Source organism: Oryctolagus cuniculus, chromosome 17 (genome assembly GCF_051225735.1).
Source record: "Oryctolagus cuniculus isolate XC-2025 breed Fujian yellow rabbit chromosome 17, ASM5122573v1, whole genome shotgun sequence".
NCBI lineage: Eukaryota > Metazoa > Chordata > Mammalia > Lagomorpha > Leporidae > Oryctolagus > Oryctolagus cuniculus.
The window spans coordinates 31,659,976-31,678,718 of NC_142883.1; the positions used below are offsets into that span (position 1 = coordinate 31,659,976).

At 44.0% G+C, this 18,743-nt stretch overlaps 1 protein-coding gene across 1 annotated transcript in view; it reads left to right on the forward strand.

Annotated features, from left to right (window-relative positions):
* The first annotated feature begins 517 nt into the window (after positions 1-517).
* The window catches only part of ANKFN1 (ankyrin repeat and fibronectin type III domain containing 1), a 461,309-nt gene continuing 443,083 nt past the window's right edge, over positions 518-18,743 (forward strand). The window contains exon 1 of the mRNA XM_051825489.3: positions 518-776. The gene's annotated coding sequence lies outside the window, so the exon portion shown is untranslated. The remainder of the gene's footprint in view (positions 777-18,743) is intronic.

Consider the following 18,743-nt stretch of genomic DNA (forward strand, 5'->3'; position numbering starts at 1 on the left):
AGTTTGGGATGCCCACCAGGTAGTGGGTATTGACGGGAGTAGTTTACCCAGGCCATCTCACTTGTTTGAAGCTCTCCTAGGGGGTCAGTGTTATTGCACCTAGTAGGCAGGTGAAGAAAACGGCTCAGAGAGGAGAAGGACTTTGCCAAAATTCACACAGCTAATAAGTGATGGAGCTACGTCTACTTAAATTTATATAAGCCCTATTCTATCTATTTTATCTAATATTTTATCTAATGATCTTGCCTCCTTACTGATTTCAACCCTGTTGAACTTGTCTGGGGTTACAGGATTCTTCTGTGGCACTGTGCTTTATGATGCCCATTAACTTGACCTGGAGTCTTAGTTGAAGCTGTAAGTTCATAAATTATGTCGTTTCAACTTGGTTAGGCTCCCTGTGCCAACAGGAGACAGATGATCTACGGCTTTGTGTGGTATCACTGTAAGCTAATGTGTTACTTCATAGCCTTGGGTTGCCATCCCCTGGAGTGTTTTGATGCGATCAGTTGTCAGATTCAGGTTTGTTTCTCTCCCCAGAAGCCCAGCCAGTGGAAGATGACAGCCCCAAAGCCCTTCCTGTGTTAGGGGAGCTATCAAACTCAGAGAGTGACATAAACGCGTCGGTGTTCATCTGGGGAGCCTCAAACAAAGCAGCCCAGAGGAAAACCATCTCTGCCGATGAAGGCTTGTTTCACTTGCAACAGGAAAAGCCGCATCAGCGCCCAGAGCCCGTGCGCAGGCTGGGCAGAGGCAAAGGGAGGCTGAGGCTGCCGCATGTGAGTAGCATTTGATGAATTCTCTGCAGCGGGGGAACAGGATGCTGGGGAGGGGGCTTGGCTGTGAGGTGGGTGCGCGACTTCGTTCTGGGGCTTTTCACGAGACCAAGCGACCGGGGAGGGGGGTTGGGGTGGGAGTGGTGATTTAAGCAATTAACAAGTGCATTTGGAATCTGCTCTCCTCTCCCAGAGGAGGTGCAGGAGTGTGCCCACACGCACTTGCATTTTCTTCACTGATGGTAAAAAATGTCAACAGCAGGTGCAAAATGTTTTCTTTTTCTTTTCTTCCACATCCTTGATCGCGGGTTTTATGGCATAAAGACATCTCAACCCTTTCGGAGCAGAAGGGCTCCCCAGAGGGTCCCTTTGCCAAGTTTCTTTTGCAGATGTTTGGCTCTCTGTTCCCTCTCAGTGGGGCTACTGCTTTCTCCTGGAGGGCTGTTTACATCCCACCAGTTGCGAAGGAGTGATGGTGACTTTTGTATCAGCTGGAGTTGTCTGAAGTAAACAGCACCAAATCCAGCATGATTTAACCTCTCAGTTATAACTAGTAAAACAATTCAGTGTGCACAGCTGAGGCGTGGAAAAGCGTTGGGGTTGCATTTTATCCATACTCAGCCCAGGGCAAATAAGCAAAGTTTCTCAGCTTCAAACTTGGGGAAAGTTGTGTGTATGTGTGAGAGCTTTGTAATCAAGCTTTGGAATTTGCTATCTGTAAACAATGGCTCAATTGAAGTTGAAAGGGGACAGGAGGAAATGATTTTGTGCTACAGCACTGTGGGACCAGCAGAAGATTGTCTTAGTTCAGTGAGCTGATATGTGCCTTTGGGTAGTGGTTGTTACTGATGCTAAATAATGTACTAGCAAAGGTGTACCTGGTCATGCCCTTGATTGCATTCTGGGTATCCAAAGGCATGGCTGCCCCCGTGCTTCTTTGATATCAAGGCTTTGATATTAATGGGCATGTCGCACTGAAGTTTCAGATGCTTGGGCATCTAAGTGAATGCTAGCTTATTTTCTCGAGGAGGAAGGATAAAGGAGAAGGAGGGAGAAAGGGGAGGGGGCGTTCTTCAGAGGCGGCTTCAAGCAGCTGTGCATGAGAGTGGAAGAGTCTGGGGCACTTCACGCTGGGACTTGGCTGGGAGGAGAGCAGTCAGCCGGATGCCTTTATGCAGGAGGGTCAGGGTCCCAGCTCCCAAGTTGCTATGGGTTGTGCAATGAAATATGAACCAGGGGATGGGAACTGGAGAGAGGAAAGAATCCTCTGTCTTCTACAAGGACTCCTTTCACTGATGCAGCTCCCTCCACTCTTTCTCAGATACACTGGGGTAAAGAGATAAGGCTACTCGAAGCTGGGGATGAGTGGCAGCAGGAGGGTGCAGGTGGCCGGCCAGGTGGAAAGACTTCAGTATTTAGGGCCATCGCATGATCAGGATGCATCCATGGCAGACGCATTGAGAAGACCTAACTTAAGCAACCCAGGGAAAGCTAAAGAAATGGGGCAAGATGAGTAACCCGAGGCTTGTGCTTTGTTCTTGTTTATTTGTGCCATTATGAGGAAGAATGTATTGCGGAAACATTTCAAGGTGTTTTGTAAAATACCTTCTCCTAATCTCATCCTCTTCACACCTCTTATTTTTCCTCTGCTCTCACTATTTTTCCATGTAAGCCTTTTTGACACAATGGTAACCATAGCCTAGAAAAAAACTCATTTGTACTGCTATTTTCTCTTCAAATTATTTTGTAATACTTTACCATATTCCAGTAGGACTTTCACTTAATGCTGTTAATTGTGGCAGGATTAAATGGATTAATCCCTTAAATGGCTATGCCATGATTTGTTCAGCCAGTGGTGATATTTAAATTGCTTCTATTTTTTTTCATAATTGTATTCTTCTATGGATATTTCTGGGACCAAAGTGCTTTTTCCTTTTAGAAAAATTTTTTTGAAGTAGATGAATTTTCTATGCTGGTACTACTGAGGTAAAAAATGTAAATGTTTTGTAGCTTTCTTGAGTGGTCTCACAACATATTTCCATTATCCTAAACCATTAGTAGTATGGGCCAGCTCACTTTATCCAGCAATTCTATGAATATTAAATTCTTTTTTCTTTCTTAATTGGGAGCCGTGAAAAGGTACTGCATTTGAGTCCCGGTGAGCCACGCAGTGTCATCTTGCCTGGGACAAGCCTGCAGCTGCTCGGGTTCCTTGCTGTGGCAGGCACCTGTGTGCGCATCCAGGCTCGGCAGCCTGCCCTGTCCGTTTCTCTAAGGAGTGAAGAAGGGGAGGCTGGAAGCACTGAGCCCTGTACCAGGGCACTGAGAGGGATGAGCGGGGGCTGCAGCAGGGGCAGCCAGGCTGGGATTCTGAGCCCTGGAGCTCAATTCCAGTGGATTCTTTGGTCCAGTGGATTCAGTGGGAGTTTCTCCCCTCCCCTGAGAGCCAGCATTGAGGTCAGCCCACTTCTTGGACAAGATTTGCAGCCGAGGGATGCTGGTGAGAGAACTGAAGTCCTTGGGAAGGTGAGGGGTAGCAAAGCCTAGAAGGGGAGAGAGGAGCATGCTTTATGGTTTTCACTGGCCTGCATCCTTTTCCCAAATGCACGTGGTTTAATATTGGAGGCCAGACCGGGGCTGGGGGGTTCTGAATGCAACTCCAGCCAAATAAGAGCTGTAGCGTACTTGTTTTCCAGTTCCTACCTCCTGTAAGGACCATTTTATCAACAATTTGCGCCTACTTTTATTTCCTCCTCCCTTGTGTCTCATCAACTTGGAGATTAATCTGTGTTTTCCTGACCTCCTGTGTGGCTCACTATAAATTGCTTCAGTGCTAATCTCTTTTGTTCATTCAATAATTATTTGTGCAAAGGCCAAGGGTGCCCAGTGGGAGCTACACAGCCGCTCAGCATGTACTTACCCACCCTGACCTACACACGTGGGAGGTAGTAGTGTCTTGGGAGCAAACTTTTCCTACCAGAGATAAGCGGATTTTTATAAGTGTGTGTTCCTTCAGCTTTATTGACCTTTTCAGTCTTTAAGGGCTTATTCTAGGAAGCACAGCTTCCCCTAACAGTGGCTACTGAGACCCAGACCTCAATCTGAGTCTGAAGCCGTGTGAGGGTAGAGGGGCAGTGGCTTCAGAAGGAAAGGGGGCCTGGCTGGTCCTTCAGAGGAAGGGAGGACCCAGAGAAATGGCCTGCTCATGCCTCTTCAGAAAGAAGAGGGCTATGTCCCCCAAGGGAGGGCAGCAGGCCTTTAAATATGGCACACGCATGTGAGCAAGATGTTGGGAAGAACGCCATGTGCTGACACTCCCCGGCCTTTATTGTAATATTGGTTGAAATTCAAGATTTCCTGTCCTGCAATGTTATGCTCTGGAAGGGCTCTCCCTCTCTATTCACCCTGGCATCTCCATCAGTAAACACAGGTTCCCTCACCTGGGGTTGTTAAAATGCGGCCCAACTTACAAGTGTCCCACCTGCAGTATTTCTTTGAGTCCTCACAACAACCCTAAGTGGTTTGTTCTATTCTTATTCCCCTTTCACAGGCTGAGAGACTGAGTGACAAAGAGGTTATACTGACCAGATGAGGTCTTGGGTCATTTTGTGGGGGTGAGTTTCAGGTAGGACAGCAATTTGGGCCCAAGTAGTCTGGCTCACGCCAGCGCCTGTGTTCTTGACTATCAGCTTGTTTAATATGTGCTGAGGGAGTGATTGAAAGTCTAAAGGCATGTTGAAATGTGACTCTACAGCTAAAACAGGGTAGTAGTAACCACATTGCTGGCGACACTTAATAGTGGCAAACACTGTTTACTACACACCAGACACTCTGCAGAAGCTTTGAACATGTGTTCCAATGTAATACTTACAAGACTTGTAAGAAGGCCATTGCCCTTATCTCCATTTCACCAGTGAAAGAACTCGGGCTCTGTGGCCGGCACGGTGGCGCAGTGGGTTAACACCCTGGCCTAAAGTGCCGGCATTCCATATGGGCACCGGTTCAAGACCTGGCAGCTCCACTTCCTGTCCAGCTCTCTGCTATGGCCCAGGAAAGCAGTAGAAGATGGCCCAAGTCCTTGGGCCCCTGAACCCATGTGAGAGACCCAGAGGAAGTTCCTGGCTTTGGATTAGCACAGCTCCGGCCATTGTGGCCATCTAGGGAGTGAACCATCGGATGGAAGACCTCTCTCTCTGTCTCTACCTCTCTGCCTCTCCTCTCTGTGTAACTAACTGACTTTCAAATAAATATTAAAAAAAAAAAAAAGAACTCAGGCTCTTCAGTCTCTGAGAGGCTATGCAACCTGCTTCAGGTCCCAGAGCTAGTGAATCTGACCAGTGTGTCACCTGTGACCCCAACTCACCAGTGTGCCAACAGGTTAGTGCTGCAACAACGGCCAGAGCACTGACAAACAAGAACTCATTTGGCATCACAGAGCTGGGCTCAAAGGCCTCTTCTGATCTCGGTTCACTTGGGGTCCTGAGTATCATTGAGATGACCCTCCCATGGAGCTGCACAAAGACCAGGCCGCAGCCCATTCCTAGGAATGCGTCAAAGGCACATGCCTAAAGGAACAAGGCTCTGAAAGCCTGTTACCATCAGGCAACCAGCACCCACATGTGGCTCTTGGTTCCTTGAAATGCATTTAATCCAAACTGAGTTGTACTGTAAGTATGAAAATACACACAGATTCCAGGAGCTCCCTATGGAATAAAAACATAAATTGTCTCAATAGTTTTGTCTTGATTATATATTGAAACAATGTTTTAGATACAATGGGGGTAAATATACTACTTCACATTTAAAGAAAATTATAGGTAAATACAGAAAACATGAAATGTAACAATCATTTTTAGGTGTACAATTCAGTGGTGTTAAGTGCAACTTCATTGTTATACAACCAATCTCCGGAACTCTTTTTTCTCTTGCAAAGCTGGAATTCTATATCCTTTAAACAACTCCCTGCTCCCCTCAGTCCCTGGCAACCATTATTCTGTCTCTGAATTTTCTTTCTAGGTTCCGCCTAGGAATGAAATCATGAAGTATTTGCCTTTTGGTCACTGGCTTATTTTGCTTAGCATAATGTCATCAAAGGTCATCTATGTTGTAACATGTGTCAGAGTTTCCTTCCTTTATAAGATTGAGTAATATTCCATTGTATGTATGTTGTATTTATCCATCCCTTCATGGACAATTGTGTTGTTTCCCATATTTTTTTTCTTTTTATAATGTGGCTACCACGATATGTAAAACTGTTTATGAACTTGAAATTTATGAGATACACTGGATCTCAATGGGACGGTGCTGTTCTGGACGTTTCTCTCGGCCTCATACCCAGTCCTTCTCGACCCCATGTACCAAGTTGACTACCCTTCACTAGTCTTCTCCCTCCCCTGAGACCTGAGTCAAAATACCTGATCAAGCACTCCCTTTTACAAGGATCAACAAAGGTTGGCACATTTAGCTGAGTTTTCTGAAACTGAACGAAACAGTGATATTTCTCAAGCAAAATATTCCATTTTTCCACAAAATATGAGAAGGCCCAAAAAACTGGGAAGAAAAGCTTTGAAGTGATTTTTTTTTTAAGTCAACAGCTTTTCTCAGTTCACAGTAAGTGAATTTTATTAACCACCAAGCAGAAAAGAGTGCAAAACCAAAAAAACAAATTCAGAGCAGAGGTCTACACTAGCTTCTCATGTCTAAAATATGTTTTCTCCTGGAAAGTTTTGGGGATCTGGAGATTCATGGCATTGTTACGCCATCTGTGTCCTTGGAATTTCTCATCACTTACAGGACAAAACCCCAAAGCCTTAGCATGGCATCCAAGGTTTTTCCACTTTGCTGTCACCTTTACTGCCATTCCCTGTAGGCTCCTTGATATAAAGATAGGTCTTACTTAATTGCCCCCAATGTAGTGTGTTTCCAGGCATCCCAGCCTTGACATTGCTCTTACCTCAGCCTAGGAGATCCTACCCCACATCTGTGTACCTGGTGAAACCTTGCTCATTCTTTGGGACACATGTGTGAGGCATCCCTTGACCCAGTATCCATCAGGGGTCCAGCAGGAGACACATGTCCACTCCAGTGAGCCATTAAGCAGGGTGGAATGATAACCCTGTCCACACCTATGTAAATTGTGCTAAGGAAAATCAGGATGGGATGGTGAAGCAGTCAAAAGCTGCTGCTAGAGCAGCATGAGGACATAGCTCTTGGGACAGAGAGACGGTGGTCTCTCGAGACCCTGCCAGCCTGCAGTATGACAGGCAGGGAGCTCGCTCTCCTCTACTTTCTCATACCCTGCAATTGTCTCCCATTGATTGGAGCCATTGGGTAGCTAGAAGGCATGAGCATCCATGTGATGAAGGATGTTGAGGTCCCCACCCTGAGCACAGAGCACTGCACTGGTGGAAAAGAATGGAAGGTAGATGCAGGGGAGCAAGCAGAGACCTGTATCCTGAACCCATACCCTCTCCAGAAGTGTTCCTTTCCCCCAACTCCTTGGCAGTGCTATTTAAACTGCAGGATAATCCTGAAGCACATTATTATATTCCTGTTATTCAATGAAATGCCTTTTTTCCAACTGCACATGAGAAAATGAGGTCTTTGAAGGCCATGCTTAGTCCTCTTCCCCATACATATATTTTTTAACAATAGACCAGATACTTGGTAGAGAGTAGGTATCAAAGAAATCAGGAGTGAATGAGTGTGTTCCTGTATCACACATTTTTTTCTAAAGCCCTCTTTATGTCTGATGATCTGTAGTGATTCAAGAATTTGATTTTAATTTTTTTAATTTTAATTTTTAATTAAAATTTTTCTTAATTTTTTTCTTAATATAAAGAGAACAGATTTCATGTATTCATAGGTACAGTTCGACAAAGATAACCATTCTTCTCTCCCTCTGCTGTCCCTCCCCCAACTCCCTCCCCCCTTTTCTTTTCATTAATTTAATCCTACATGTCTAGTTCATTAAGAAATAGATATGTAGGATTAATATCCTCCTTCCCTGAGTCTCGGCTAGGAAGCTAAAATGATTCAAATAAAGATTCTTAGTGCACCACCAATTACAGTATAATGAGAGACTAAGTCATGAAGAATTGAGGAATTTGAACTTAAGTGGTAGCAACCAGAAGAAAGTTAGACCAACCATGAAAATAAGTGCTTGTGCAGGTGCCCAGGAGAAGTCAAGCAGTTATTTGAATGAAAATCTGGCTGCATGAGGTGTGTAAGTGTGTGTGTGTGACACATCATGTGCCTTTTCTTCATGGATTCTTCAATAGGGTTCCTTATATTTATGTACATGGTTTAAAGGAACATACTAGAAATTCTAATGCTCTGATTCTAAGGTTACTGAGATGTAGAGTCAGGGGCATGGTGAGAAGTGCCAGCGAGGACAATGGAAAGTGAAGGCTGAAAGGAGACTGAGAACGGACATTCAAGGCTGTGTTTGACGTAGCCATGGTTGTTCCGGGGACAAGGGTTTCCTCTGCCAATTGGGCTGGCTTCCTGACCAGACCCATGAACAAGGACACAGCTCTGAAGTGTGTCTGTGTCTTAGCTTTGCTCACTCCACTGGGCCAATTTGTGATCTGGAGTTTGGAGGTTGTATTTCGTGTGCCAGGGCTGCTATAACAAATTACCACAAACTGGGTAGAGCTTAAAAAACAGAAGTTTATTCTCTTGCAACTCTGGATGACTGAATCCTGAAGGGAAGGCATTGGCAGGACCACCCTTCCCGTGGGGGAGAGCCCTTCCTTGCCTCTCTGGCTTCTGGTGGCTCAGGCGTTCCTGGGCTGCATGATTCTAGGCCTTCTCTCCATGTCTTCTCTGTGTCTGTGTACCTCAAACACCCCTCTCCTTTCTCTTTGAGGACACCAGTCCTTGTATTCAGAGCCTACACTGAGTCCACAATGATTTCATTTAGAGATCCTTTATTTTATCTGCAAAGAAGACCCTATTTCTAAATAAGGTCATATCCACAACCACCAGGGATTTAAAAATGGCCGTGTTATTTGGGGGCCGTTATTGAATCCACAACTGTGGTTCTATTTGTCTGCCTCCATTCCTAAGCCAAACCTTCACCTGAGTCCACATCCTCCTTCTGTCTTCCTAAATCTCAAATCTTGTTCCATCTGTTACAATTATTTCTGTTTTCTCAACAATTTTGACTTCATACTTTCCTTCAGCCCGCAAATATTCTCTAGCCTTAAACCAAGAAGCTTCTCTCTGACTTCGTATTCTAAACAGAAGCCCATTTCTGACACCACCACTCCTTTAAAAGTTTCTCCATCCACTACTCCGAGGGAGGACCCCTTCCATCCTTCACTGCCTACCCATTTCTAGCACTGATTTGTTGTGCTCATTGCAAAGACTGCCTTTTGATGATACCAGGAAGGATCTGCTTTCACAAGCCCCTAAACTTTGCTTCTCTTTGGGCCTTCTGATTCTCTTTGCAATGCCTAATTCTCTTGGCCACTTTTTCCTGCTCAAAGTTTCTCTCTTACCATTGGGTTCACGGTAGAACTTGTAGAGAGCCTCCAGCTGGACGAAGCACTTGCAACTGCATTCTGCCCAACTGCTAATGGGTCATTTCCCAGACTGAATGTGTACTGTACGCTTTCCCTTCCATGTCACGTGGATTGGCCTTTTTTTTTTTTTAAAGATTTATTTATTTACTTGAAAGTCAGAGTTACAGAGAGAGAAGGGTAGACAGAGAGAGGTTTTCCATCTGCTGGTTCACTTCCCAGTTAGCTGCAATAGCTGGAATTACACTGATCCGAAGCCAGACCCAGCTTCTTCTGGGTCTCCCATGTGGGTGCAGGGCCTAAGGACTTGGACCATCTTCCACTGCTTTCCCAGGCCATAGCAAAGAGCTGTATTGGAAGAGGAGCAGCTGGGACTCAAACTGGCACCCATATAGGATGCCAGCACTCCAGGCGGCGGCTTTATCCACTACGGCACAGCGCCAGCCCCATGGGTTGACTTTTCATTGAACTCTATCTACAACAAAGTTAACATTTCCAGCCACTTATAAAGTGGTCAAGTGGTGGCTTCTTATTTTTTAAGGTTAATAATTCACTGAATGACAAAGTCAAAAAGAGAGAGTTCGCATCTATTAGTTCACTCCTCAAATGCCTGAAATGGCTATGGTTGAGCCAGAGCCAAAGCCAGAAGCAGGAATGCTATCTATGTCTTCCACATTGGTGGCAAGAAGTCAATTGGTTGATGCCTACCAAGGTATGCATTAGGAGGAAGCTGGAGTTAGTAGTTAAACTAGGAATCAAACCCAGATATTCTGATGTGGGACTTTTAGGCACCTTAACTATTAGGTTAAATGTTCTATCCAGCTTCTTAATTAAAATAAAAGGGTATTTATCACAGCAAAAACACTATAGCCATCCCCCAATGTAACTTTGCACCTGTTTAATGGGTTTGAGCCATCCTAGTCCTACCTGGTTGTCACCTGGCCTTGGGAAGGCAACCACAACAAGGGCATGTGCCATTGCTCAGACGTCTACTAATAAATGAGCTTAAACTCTGACTATGTAGAATTCTGCCACCTTCTTTTCATGGCAGGGTTTTGTGGTTTCTGCATAAGAAGGGGCCTACCATTCATAGTGGCCCCCAGCCATTTATTAATTGGCCAGCCTGCGTGTGTGTTGCTGTGGACTTTCAGACACTAGCTAAAGAAGCCTAGTTTGTGAATTCCACTATTGTTCAAACTCCAGACAGAAGCAGTGTCTGTGATAGCTGCTCCCTTGCAATCTTAGTTTTGGTCATTATTTTTTTGGAAAAACATCCATTTATTGTGTTTTGCAAAGCCATTGGAATAAGTCTGTATGTAATTTTCTGCTATGAAATTTTAACTCTATATTGATGTGTATTTTTGTTTCTAATACTTCTCACTTGTGTTCTCTCTCTTTTTATTTTTTAATCTTTTCGATGTATTTGTGGTTTACTAATTAGTTTTATAACTGTTTCATTGATCTCATTTTTAAACTTTTATTGATTTATAGTGTATCTACAAAAAGGTGCTCACGGTACAGCTCAGTGGATTTTCACAAAGTAAACACATTTGCATAACCAACAGTAGGTCAAGAAACAAAATACTACCAGCACAGCATCCGCGAAAGTCCTTGTCATGAGTGAGTCCAACCAACTACCCGCAAAGGGAACATTTTACTCCCTTTAAAAACAACTGTGGATCAATTTTGTTTTTCTACTGCATACATGACACACTTGTATATATGAAATATGTGCACGCTTTTGTCTGGATTTATCCATCCTTACAGAAGATTCCTCATCTGTAACCTGCTTTGAATGTTGTCAGGTTTGGAGAAAAAGAACATAAGTCACTGGCATGGAGTCTGGCCCATAGCATATGTGCGTAAGCAGCACATGAAAAGAAGCTGTTATCTGCAGATAGGTGAAGTGGGTCTGGGAAGAGGAATTGAGGAATGCATCCAGTGGACCAAGTCCCCAAAAGTGTCCTGGTCAGGACCAAGACTAGAAGACTCAAGTTAGACAGCAAGACTTTGGTACATCCTTTCCAGTGTCTGCTGAGATGATAAATAACAGGTTTTATTATTTCCCTAAAATTCTAACATTTTTTTAAGAAAATTTCTGGGGCTGGCACTGTGGCACAGCTGGTTAAACTGCCTTCTGCTGTACTAGCATCCCATATGGATACTGGTTCGAGTCCTCGTTGTTCCACTTCTGATGCAACTCCCTGCTAATATGCTTGGAAAAGCAGTAGAAGATGGCCCAGTTGTTTGGGCCCCTGCACCTATGTGGGAGATCTGGAAGATGCTTCTGGCTCCTGGCATCAGCCTGGCCCAGCCCTGGCTGTTGTGGACATTTGGGGAGTGAACCAATGGATGGAAGATCTTTTTCTCTTTGTCTTTCTGTCTGCTGTCTGTCTCTGTCTCTGTTTCTCTCTCTCTCTCTTCTCTCTCTCTCTCTCTCTCACTGTGTGTGTGTATATGTATATGTATATGTATATGTATATGTATATGTGTCCCTCTCTTGCTGTAACTCTTTCAAATACATCTTTGAAAAAATTTCAAAATGCACAAAGCATGAACTTGTATAGCATATACCCAAGCACCCACCATCTGGATTCTATAGTTAACATTTTACTCTGTGCTTTATCACATCTGTGTCTGTCCATTCACTCAACCATCTTTATTTGTCATGCATTTCAGAGAGTAGCAGACACTCATGGCAGGATTGCTTAAAAATCAAGATGTAATTCACATAACATAAAAGTACCTATTTTAAAGCTCAGTGGCATCTGGAACATCCATGATGTTGAACAACCACTGCCTCCATCCAGATCTAAAACATTTTCATCACTCCAAACTAAAGCCCCTTTCTTACTAAGAAGTTACTCCTAATTCTCCCTTCTCCCAGCCCCTGGTGACCACCAGTTTGATTTCTCTTTCTGTGGTTTCCTTTTCCAGATAGTCCGTGTTAATAGAGTCATACCATACCTAATCTATTATGTCTGGCTTTCACTCAGTATAGTGTTTGCACGATCCATCCACTTTGTAGTGTATATCAGTACTTCATTTCTTTTATGGCTGAATGATTTGCCATTGTGTGGGGGCATTATACACCACAATTCCTGTATCTCTCTTCTGTTGACTTGCATTTGGGTTGCTTTCGCTTTTTGGCTGTTGTGGTTTTGAGTATTTGTGTACAAAGATTTTTTTAAGAACCAACCAATCTCATTTGTTTCAGTTCATTTGGGTATATCCCTAGAATTACTGGGTCATAAGACCATTCTATGTTAAATTTTTTTGAGGAACTGCCAAACTGTTTTCATGCAAGTTTTGTTTTTAAACCTTGGGAATCCCTTGCTCAATATGGGCATTCCTGTCATAAGATGAGCTGCAGCTCCATGACTTAGCCCCCAGATGAATGATCCTGATTAGCCTCCTTTTTAGATAAAAAATGCAGATTTTAGTGGCACATGAGGGGAGGGGTCAATTAGACAGGCTGCAGTTTCCTGGTGCCTCCTGGAGATGGGTCCTCTCATCTGGCCTTGGAGGAGCCCATGGATAATCCACTGAGAGGCAGTCAGCTCAGTTAATGGTTCCTGTTGCAGGATCAGTGAGTCTCCATTCCAGGAAATTGCCACGTGGAATAAGACCCTATGATACTGAATGTGCCAGATGGCCAAAGTAGCCCCAGGCCCTGCATGGCTTCGAGGAGCTAAGCATAGCAGGCTTGAATTGGAGAGAGGAATTTGCCAAAGGGACACATGGGGGTGGCAACCTCTGGAACAGGCACTGACAGCTGGCTGGGGATTCCAGAGGGCTGCCCTACTCTGCTAGCCTGAGAAAACAGGAGAAATTCCAACTAATGCATGATATCATCTGTGCCTGAGTAGCATTTGTTTTTAAACTATGGATTTAATTGATGTTCCATTGGCTCCTATTTCTTCTCTTCCCAAGAAAAGTGGAATCTTTGAAATTCCCATGAAAGCATGGTCAATTGCCATTTCTGTTCCAACTTCAAGACAGAATCATCCCTAAAAATGAAAACAAATCTGTTATTGGCAAAGCAGACTCGAGTGTGGCTTTTGGAGAGTCGGGAAAAGGAAGCAACAATGCGTTAGAGTGGAGCTAGGAAGGTAATGGGAGCTGATTCTAAGCATGCCTATAACCCATCACATTGTGCGCAGTGTGGATTCTTATGCACATGTAGTCCACAACAACCTTGTCAGCTAAGCAGAGAAGGTCCTGGGAGATGTTGATTTTTGTAGATAAAGAGGTTCAGATTAAAAGGGATTTGGAGCTTATTCAAGGTCGTAAAATTAGCAGGAAATAGATTCAGAGCTCAAACTTAGTAATATTTCTACTATGTGAGAAAGAGATAATGATGATCTATAGCATTTGGAGAAATAAGACTTCGGAGTACCATAGAACCCAGAATTGAGCCATTTGAATTCTGACTTAACCACTGACAAACCACAGCATGTCACTTAACTCTGCAGCTTCATTTTTCTTCGCTGTACAGTGGAACTAATGAAACAACTCATAAGATTAACAGACATGGGCCGGTGCCACAGCTCACTTGGCTAATCCTCCGCCTGCGGCACCAGAACCCGGGTTCTAGTCCTGGTCGAGGCGCTGGAATTCTGTCCCGGTTGCTCCTCTTCCAGTCCAGCTCTCTGCTGTGGCCCGGGAGTGCAGTGGAGGATGGCCCAAGTGCTTGGGCCCTGCACATGCATGGGAGACCAGGAGGAAGCACCTGGCTCCTGGCTTCGGATCAGCACATCGTGCCAGCCATAGCGGCCATTTGGGGGGTGAACCAACAGAAGGAAGACCTTTCTCTCTGTCTCTCTCGCTCTCTACCTCTGCCTATCAAAAAAAAAAAAAAAAAAGATTAACAGACATATAGAATGAACCAATGTATATGAAGAACTTTGCAGAAAAACAATTGCAGGTGGTCAAAAAAATTGGAGTTTCCAATTCTGCACTAGAGCATGCTAGCAGATTCTTATAAGGCTGTTCTTTTTACTTATTCAATTATTACTCTTTTATTCTCCGAAGGGTTCTAAGTTGCACATCCTGCCCATCCTTCAGCCCTCAATCATAGCTCTTCCAAATGAGAGACTATTATTCCTGGTGTTACAAGAGTTGGGGAGGATTGAGATGAGGGGGCACTTTGCAGTCAGACGGTAAGAAAAATCAATGGCCCTTCCTTTATTGGGATAAACATTCATTTATATATACAGCTGTCAGCGAGCAAAACCTGATCAAAGGCCCATTAGTCACCAGGCTGGCTTTGCCAAAGGCCACTTAGTTAAGGCTGTAGATTTCACATGAAAGGGAAGAGGGACTGGAACGTTGTGGCCTGGTACACTGTGCATTAGCGATTATTTTGCTCCTAGTTCTGCAATCTTTCTATAATAGAGGTTATCCTTGATCCTGAAGGCCAACAGTGCCAAGCATCAATGACAGGAGGGGCTAAATGGTGGCTTTTAATCTCCTTGTCAAATTTCTGAATTGGGAAAACTTGAGAATGAGGCTAACAGAAGTGTCTGACATTTCACAGAAAATGCTGGTCCTGCAGGACAGGATAAACATTTTGGACCATTATAGGGCAAAACATAGGTGATCACCCTGGCAGATCCACCTACCTCTGCAGCAGAGCTGGAATATGTCAGACCCTGGGGGGTCATTCAGTCAGGTCCTCTGTAAGGTCAGTTCTCTGGACTGATGTTCCAGCAACACTGATTGTCTAATAGGGAGTTCTCATCCGTGACAATCGTAGTATTAATGGAAATATTTGGATCATTATACTCAGACCAGTGTGAGCCACAAATTAATAAGCATTTACTGAACACCCACAGAGCACCAGGTGCTGCTGCTACAATGGGGCCTGGTATTAAAGTGCACACAGAAATAAATTCATTAATTTTTCACATTTTGTAAGCACATTGGCATTGTGTAAGATTTCAGCACATTTGCATAATCTGCATACTGAATGAATAAATTGACAATGCATTATGGAATTGCCTTCAGTAGGTGCTGAAGATATCATTGCCATTGTTGTTATAATTGCCCTCATTTACTGAGCACCAACCAGTAAGGTACTCCATGGAGAAAGCAGAGAACAGTGGTTGAGATCACCAACTCTGACCTACTTTGTGCATTTGAATCCTGATTCTGCTACTTATTAAACTGTGTGCTCTTCAAATGTAACTTGATTTCTCAATGCTTCAGTTTCTCCATCTGTAGAATGGGGATAGCAATGATATCTGCTTTGTGATATTGTTATAAAGACTAAATAATATAAAATTTGTGATTGGCACAGTATTTGACACTGTAATAATTTATATAATTATAGTGATTATTGTCAATAGGTAATTAGTGAGAGGGCAAGCAAAAATAGAAAAACTAAAACTTCTTGAGTAAACATTATCAGGTAGCATTTCTCTTCTGTTTATAACTAACTTTCTATTCTACAAATAAGAACTTCTTTGGTCCCAAGGGAGAGATCTGATTTCTGGGGTACTACTAGGGTCAATAAAAACAAAATTAAATTTGTTAAAATTCTGATTATTGTTATCAGCCCCCCCCCCCGTCTCCATGGCAGTAATACATTGATTTCACACTGATGAAGAACAACAACAAGATGATATACTCATCCAAGCATACCAAATTTTGTCCACAGTTTTTTGCTTGATGCAGGCAGATATTGGAGACAGAGTGACTTTTGTTTTATGCTGGCCTTGGTGCTGAATTGGGAAGGTGAGTCATCTTCATCTAGAACAAGTATAGGTGTCCACAATCTATTGGCAAACCATTGAGTTTGCCAGTTTCGCCTATTGGGGGTAATGCTAACTCTTGAATCGGCCTCTGGTGTCCTCTGCTCTTGAAAGTATAAAGGGATAAGGATCCTGGAGTTGGAGGGTTTTGAGGCTCTTCATGAACAAAATGTACTCTATCATGAGGGGAAAATTTATCTACAACCTGTGGATCTGACCCAAACCTTTCTCCCAAAACCCTCAAATCCTTGGCACTGGCCAGTTTCCTCATAAGTGACCCTGCTCTTGTCTGTTCCAGCCCTGTTATGTGTTTACCTGTATGTGGTATTGGGCCTTCCTGGTACTTTTTGGACTGACCTTCTCACTCTTTTTGTTTTAACATTTGATTTATTTTGTGCATTTTCTTTAAAATTTCTTCTCCCCTTCTCTGGCTAACTTTGACATTGACAAGTAACTTGAATGCTAATCTTCCTTCTGTGTGTGTCTCTCCCCTGTTCCTAGGGTTGTTAAGCCCTTCTGTGTGTCCAGCTCTATTCTTTTTTTTTTTTTTTTTTTACAGGCAGAGTGGACAGTGAGAGAGAGAGACAAAGAGAAAGGTCTTCCTTTTGCTGTTGGTTCACCCTCCAATGGCCGCCGCGGCCAGCGCGCTATGGCCAGCGCACTGCGCTGATCCGAAGGCAGGAGCCAGGTGCCTCTCCTGGTCTCCCATGGGGTGCAGGGCCCAAGCACTTGGGCCATCCTTCACTGCACTCCCGGGCCACAGCAGAGAGCTGGCCTGGAAGAGGGGCAACCCGGACAGAATCTGGGCCCTGTCTGGGGACTAGAACCCTGTGTGCTGGCGCCGCAAGGCAGAGGATTAGCCTATTGAGCCGTGGCGCCGCCCCAGCTCTATTCTTAGAACTTTATGTTAATGCACCCATTTAGTCTTCCTAAGCCCTTTATGATAGGCACTTTTGTGATTGTTCCCCTGTGGAACAACTGAGGACGAGAGGGCTTAGGGAAATTTTTAAGGTTGCCTCCAAAGTATCCTTAACCACTATGCTCTCTGTCCCGCGTGCATTTGTGTGTGTGTATGTGTGGTCCATAAACACATAATAAGTGTAAGGATGTGTGTTGGAAAAATACACACAATACAGTGTATTTCTATAGGGTGCCACCCAATTCCCCCTTGATGAACAAGTCACATGTTCACCACATACTCAGAATTTTAGCTACTGAAAGCTTGTAGCTGAGGCTAGCAACTGCCAAAATGATTTGCCTCCTCCATGTGCATATCCCTTCTCCTTGCAATTCAGGGACCACTAACTTTGCATGAATGGTAGAAGGGGGCTGATATTCAAATGCATGACCCCCTTGTCTCCTTTCAGGATAATTGTGAGGCTTCATCTCCGCTCTACATCATAGTTCAGCTTTTCCCTCTGCCTGGGTCTGCTGCCTAAGAACATTCCTTAGCAATAGTTGTGCATGCTGATCTTAACCTCAGAGTCCATTCTCAGTAGTTACAAGATGGAGCACTGAGGGGAGAAGTGAGAGGGTGACTTACATTAGATACATGTTCCTATTTCATGGAAATTTTGCCCAATAAACATGCATCACATATATTTATTTCCAAAGAGCCAATACAAAGCATAAAGAATAAAATGAAGTATTATTATTATTTTATCATCTACATTAAATGAAATTGAGATCTTGACATCTGGAATTTTTAAAAAAGATTTATTTATTTGAAAGAGTTACACAAAGAGAGAAGGAGAGGCAGAGAGAGATAGAGAGAGAGGTTTTCCATCCAATGGTCCCCCCCCCCGCCCCGCCCCCAATTGGCCGCAATGGCTGGAGCTGAGCGGATCCAGAGCCAGGAGCCCAAGGATCTGGGCCATCCTCCACTGCTTTCCCAGGCCACAGCAGAGAGCTGGATCAGAAGTGGAGCAGCCGCGACCTGAACTGGCACCCATGTGGGATGCTGGCACTGCAGGTGGCGGCTTTACCCACTACGCTAAAGCACCGGCCCCTGTGCTGAAGTTTTGTGTCTCAGAAAGGAAATGGCCTGCCTCTTGTTTGCTTCCCTGTGTTCTCACTGGGAAAATAAAAGCCTTTTCACTGTACTCAAGTTTTCTCCCTCTCTTGATATAGCTACAAGAAAATTATTTTCCTCTTGTTTCTACAAATTTTGCCTGGAAGATTCGATATTTTTGAGTTTCCATGGGTTCTGTTGTCAGAAGGTAAAGAAGCCTGAGGTATTGTCTCTCAAATCCCTGCCACGAAGAGCGGGAGGCACTGAGCCTTGTCAGAGTTCTGAATTTATTGTGCAAAAGCAAAACAAGAGAGTTGTATATTTAGGTCACTGACAGAGGAAGAATTGCTGATGGAATGGAGAATGGCAGGTTTAATATTTGGAACAGAAACACATAAATATTATTTGAAAAGTCAGTGTCCAGTTTGCTCATGTATTCCCCATTCATTCATTCATCAAAAGAATATTGAGCACCTATTCCCAGCCAAGTCTCTGCTCTCAGGAGGTTTATCAGCTGATGAAATGACACAGGGACTTACTGGTTGGTGAGTTACTTCGTGGTTGTCAGCAAGGTGCCCTCCATTGAACTTGGTCTGCAGAAGGCAGCCAGCCATCATACATCCCAGAGAGCTGTCTGGAGTGTAAGTAAATCTGAGAGAGTCCAGCCTATAGAGAAAGC